Raw genomic sequence first — 5,901 nt, 5'->3', positions numbered from 1 at the left:
TCCGCAGTCGAATGAATTCTCTTTGAAGTCCCATCCATGTGGCCATCCATCATTCTCGATAATTCATAGCGTCTAAAGAAAATCCTATCTGAAAAAGACAGTTACACAAAAAAGCATAGATAATTTTTCAGATACATTGATTTTTAATTTATATTCAGAAAAATACATATATTTCTTACTATAGTACAGAAAAATAAAAGAAAAAAATCTTACACACCTAGTGTTATAATTCTATGATTCCCCTTTTTTTAAATCCTAACTTTCTCATCCTAATTCTATTGTGTAATCTTCAACGATACAAATAAATGTTAAAAGAACAGTTTAATTTTCAAAGCTTTCAGAAATTATAGATAAATAATTATCTTTTTCTGACCACAATTATAATTTATATTATTCGCTAGTGCTCAACGAGATTCGTGAAACTTTTAAACTTTGAATACAGTGAAACCCTTCAATAGCCCTTCCTTCTATAGCCCTTCTGAGAATTGAAGCCGCGTCGCAGGTAGGTGTAATAGGAGCTGCGCGGGATCTGTGGTTGTGACTCAGACGTGAACAAATAAAAGCTGAGCGGGCTATAATGAGTTAGTTCCCACCCAGCTTCAGCCCCAATATCGGCGCTATAAAAGAGTTTCACTGTATTTGTTTCTTAAAAAACTGAAAATCTATTTCTCGAATTAGAAAATGTTTAGCGGAACAAAAGCATTTTCAAAAAAACACGAATAGTTTCGGAACTTGGATCTTTCACCATCAGTGTAAAAATTTATTGATCCCTTAGACACAGAAACTGTATAAAGTAGTCTCAAATCTAAACTAGAGTTTATTGTCTGACTTGTATTATTCAACAAGATCAAGAAATTAATTACTTTGTGAATATAGAGTTTCTGTAAGGTTTTTTAAATTAAAAAATGTACAGTTTTCATTCAAAAACAAATTTTTCTTTCAGAAATTAAAAGGCATTGCCGTACAAAAAGGGAAAAATTCCTTATAGTCCTGGCGCCCTGGTTTTTTGGGGAGTTAAATGCGACCTAAGGTTTTACTATCGATTCTTGTAGTACTAGCATGTAGAACAAAAGCCTATATGTTTGCGACAGAAAATATGTCCCTTCATCATCCTAAAGAAGTGCGGTAAACTTTAGCCGAAACTAATAATTACTTTTTATAGTAACTCATTTGTTATTAAAAATGGACTACTTTTCATTGGAATTTCTACGGATTTGGCCGAAAGTATCTCAACAAAAAGTGAGTTATTCCCGTCTACGAGAGTTCTGTTATCAACTGCACTTGGCGGTAAGCCGATTTTTCATTATTAAATTGCACAAAAATGGGTATAAAAGAAGGTACATTTTTTGGTCATAAACAAGCAGAATAACTTTGTCAATTTTCACTTAATGAATTCGGGATGAAATTCATTTGATTAGTCCAAGGTAGTAGTGCATTATTATTTAGTTGTTGATTACGGTGACTGATTATGGGACAAGAATCGACGTGGACAGTTGAGAAATTCTAAAAAAAATCATATCCTGTGTCACCAATACCCAACTATCTTATTTGTTTTTTTACATTTTCCCAAAAATGTATTGATTATTGCATTTTTTGTGAAATCTGCCTTATTGTTTAAAACAAATACACGTAATAAATTATCCTAAAAAAAAAGATTTTTGGAAAAATCTTAAAATTTTGGCTACAAAGCAAACAAAATTTATGTTTCTTTTTTCCAATCTGAAAAAATAAAATTGTTTTCTGAAAAAAAGTGCTGAAAATATTATTTTCATACAATTTCATTTATTTAAATAAATTTAGTCGACTTCAGAGTTCTTTTTAATCCACTATAAACCATTATTAAAAGGGTCGAAGGAAGTTTATAGTGGATTTTTAAAAACTACGAGTTCGACTAAATTTATGTAAATAAATAAAATTGTATGAAAATGATATTTTCAGCACTTTTTTCACAAAATAACTTTATTTTTTCAGATTAGAAAAAAGAAACATAAATTTTGTTTGGTTTGTGGCTAACATTTTGAGAAATTGCCAAAATTGTTTTTGTACGATAATTTATTACATGTATTTGTTGTAAGGAATAAGGCAGATTTTACATAAAATGCAATAAACAATAAATTATTGGTAAAATGTGAAAAGATACATAAGATAGTTATGCATTAGTGATACAGAATGTGATTTTTTTAGAATTTCTCAACAGATTTGTAATCAGCACGGAAAGCTAGCCCAAATTAATAAAAAAACATGTTTATATGTCATTTGGTTTCGGAAATATACACACTTAATTTAATTTGAACGCGTGAACTAAATTCTGGCGCGAGCGACCGAACGGTAGTAGCGGATTCCCACACCGAGGAGATTAATTTTTTTACCAAAAAAGATACATTTTTAACAAAATACTTGAATTTTAAATCAAACAAATTGATTTTAAATCAAATAAGTAATTCTTAACATCAAAAAAATTAATTTTTTAGCAAGAATATTTTTTTTCAACCAAATAAGGCGCATTTTTATCAAAATACATGCGTTTTCAATTAAAAAAGATACTTTTTTAACACGAAATGAATTAATTATATTTATAGTTTAAAAACCTGTAAAAAGAACAAATTTAAAAAAATAGTTATATTTTCTTCGAAACAAATGAAATTGTTAACCAAAAAGATAAATTTGTCACCAACAAAATGAATATTTTACTATAAAGGACCGAATTTTCATCAACAAAATTAAATTTTTATCAAAAAAAAATGAATTTTTAACCATAATGATGAATCTTTAATAATAAAAATTAAATTTGAAAAAAAAATAGTTAAATTTTCAACTAAAAAGATACATTTTTAATAAATTAAAAACAATTTTTGAACAAAATAGTCAAATTTGCAATCAAATAAAATTTTTTCTCAGTTAGAATGGTTAATCGTAAACAAAAAACATTCATTTTTACCCAAGAAGATTAATTTTCTATATCAAAAATGCTTTCTATACCGAGGAGATTAATTTTCTTACTAAAAAGTGGCATTTTTAACAAAATACATGAACTTTAACTAAGAACGATACAAATTAGTTGAATTTTTCTCAAAAGAAATAAATTTTCGAAAGATAAATTTCCAAACACAAAGATTAATTTTCTACAAAAAAATTCGAATTTTCAATAGAATAATTGAACTTTCAACTGAAAAAGATAAGTTTTCAACCATTAAAAAACGAATTTTCAACAACATTTTTAAACTTCAAAAAAAAATATATACTTTTGAATTAAAATGTTGAATTATAAACCGAAAAAATTAATTTTCAACAAAGTAGTGCCACTTTAAACTATACGTAGTTCAAGTTTTAACGAATAGTTTGATAGGGCTTGATATATAACTTGATATTTCAACGCAAAAGATTTTTACTTGAAACTAAAAACTGTTGAAGTCAACCAAAGCAGTTGCATATTTAGCCGAAAAAGATGAAGTTCATACGAAAACAGATGAAATTTTTTAACAAAAAAAAAAAAACGAATTTTGTTAGCAAGAAAGATTTTTCAGTCAATAAAAAAAAAGTTAATCTAAAATGTGGAATTTTCACGCCAAAATGATAAATTTTATATAAAACAGTTTAATTTTCAAACCAAAATATAATTTTCAACAAGACAGTTAATATTCGACCAAATAGTTGTATTTTCAACCTGAAAAGACAAATTTTTAACAAAACGATTGAATTTTCAATAAAAAAATGTACTTTTTTCGCGAAATTTTTATATTTTGAAAAAAAATTAAGTAATCATTCCCTAAGTTTATAAATTATACAAATATCTTTTGATGCGTCAAAATTTTAATGTTAATAATTGAGTAAAATCTGCACGGTAAAAAAAATTGAGCTGTGACAGGGATATTATTCCTTATTATAGCCAAACATTTAGCTGAAAACGAACGAAGGAATTTAGAAAGATCCCTGGATCAGCGAAAATGAATATCCTTGACCATTTTCCATATACCAGGGATATCGCATAGTCAAACCCCTAATAAGTATAGCTATAATAGGGATATTAAGAAAGGTGTCTGAAGCAATTATCGGAAAAGCGCCGGTGTATTATGGGAGCAGCGAAATAAAATGGCGACGGTCCAATCGGGAGCAGTGGCAGTTGAGATTTACTTTGGACAATTAAACGCTTTTTACCACTTAAAATGTGCGCGATTGTTAATATTAAATGGAGTTTATGATGCAGTAATAATAATTTACATTTGTTTCGATTGTAGGCGATAACTATATTGAAATATCAAGAAACGCGATAAAAAAAACAAACTTGACCTCGAAATGCATTACACGGATTTCAGGGAAATTCATTTTCGCGATACCAGACGAAAAATTGGCTACTGTAAGTTATTATATTTCTATAACTAAATTTTTTTCTAATCTTAAGATAAGACAATTATACATAATCTGTCGAAAATAACAAACTTTCGAACTTAGCAATTTTGTCAAAATTCCTGATTTACGAGAACAATTTACATAAAGTAAGTAAATGTGTAACTCTTCTAACTAAAAGTTTTACCTAATCCAAGCGTAAGCTTCCTTTGAGTTTAATATATTCTCGATTCACTCGTTCGCCTCAAGAATTTTTTTCCGTGTGTATAATATGCCTCTTATTTTAAGTACTGTTCGAAAATTCCTTTTTTTTTTTGGAAATTCCGTGCTTTTCTTTCTTTTTAAACATCAATTAAATTCCACACATGTCAAGTTCTTGAAATATTGAATTGAAAAAGTTGATTACAATTCAACATAATTCAATTAATTATTAAACAGTCACAATGAGACCTCTTCAGAAATTGTGAACAAAGTATTTGTACACGCATATACAAATCGCGAATTTTTGTTTTCAGGCATGTAAAATCAGGACACAGCATAATCCTTCCTATTCATATTTATCGATTTCGAAATTATACTTACCCACAAAATTACTACTTAAAACATACCAATATTCAATATAATTATATAAATTATCATAGATTTTATCAGTGCCCACGACGTTAATACTGACAGAATAAAAGACAAAAAAATGCAGGAATATTACAAATCCGAAAATCATAATCTGCTTATGAAAAATATACGCACCACTTTGCTTTTGTTGGCCAATAAATATTGAAAATCTCTCATTATTGAAACAGACATCATCAGTTTTTGAAAATATTCAACAGTTGAAACATTTCAATTCTCACGATTGTCGGTAACCGAACTGGCGAAGGACATCAACCATCAATTGAGAACCGTAATGACGTAAGGGCATAACCTTAAAAATTACACATTTCGACAATCGATTTAACAATTGACAATCATAAAACCTCTACTGAATTAGATTTTAAATTCGCGGCGCATGATTCAAATAACGCTATAAAAAACTTTCAATGCATTAACACATTCGCGATTCCATAAAATGCGCTCGCGTGCCTTCCGAAATTTACAAAAAATCGCAATAACGAAGAACAAATTCGAACGGATCGAAAACTTAAAAATTTCTAACGAATTTAAGGGCATGTGACACAGCTAAATACCTATATTACCGACCACAGTTTTTCAGTTGACTGAATGTTTTTTTTTGAACCTAAGAACTTTTTTTGTAAATAAAATATCGAGCTGAAACTTTGGGAAATGTATTAGAGAATAATAAAGTACGTTTAGGTACAGCATTTTTGTAGGAACTTCACTGAAAATTATTTCATCTTTTTTCTGAACCTCAACATTTTTTGAACGTTCGAACTTTTTTTATACGTGAAAATATCGGTCTCAAACTTTGAGAAATGCAAGAGTCGAAAGAAAACTACATTAAGTACAAAGCTTAATAATAAAAGATGTAAAAAAATATATTTCAACAATCAATTCCAACGGCATCAGCCGGTAACGTTGCACACGAAAATACGAAACCTG

This window comes from Belonocnema kinseyi, chromosome 4 (assembly GCF_010883055.1).
Source record: "Belonocnema kinseyi isolate 2016_QV_RU_SX_M_011 chromosome 4, B_treatae_v1, whole genome shotgun sequence".
In the NCBI taxonomy this organism is placed as follows: Eukaryota; Metazoa; Arthropoda; class Insecta; order Hymenoptera; family Cynipidae; genus Belonocnema; species Belonocnema kinseyi.
The sequence above is the reverse complement of the archived record's forward strand: the minus strand, read 5'-3'. Positions refer to the sequence as shown.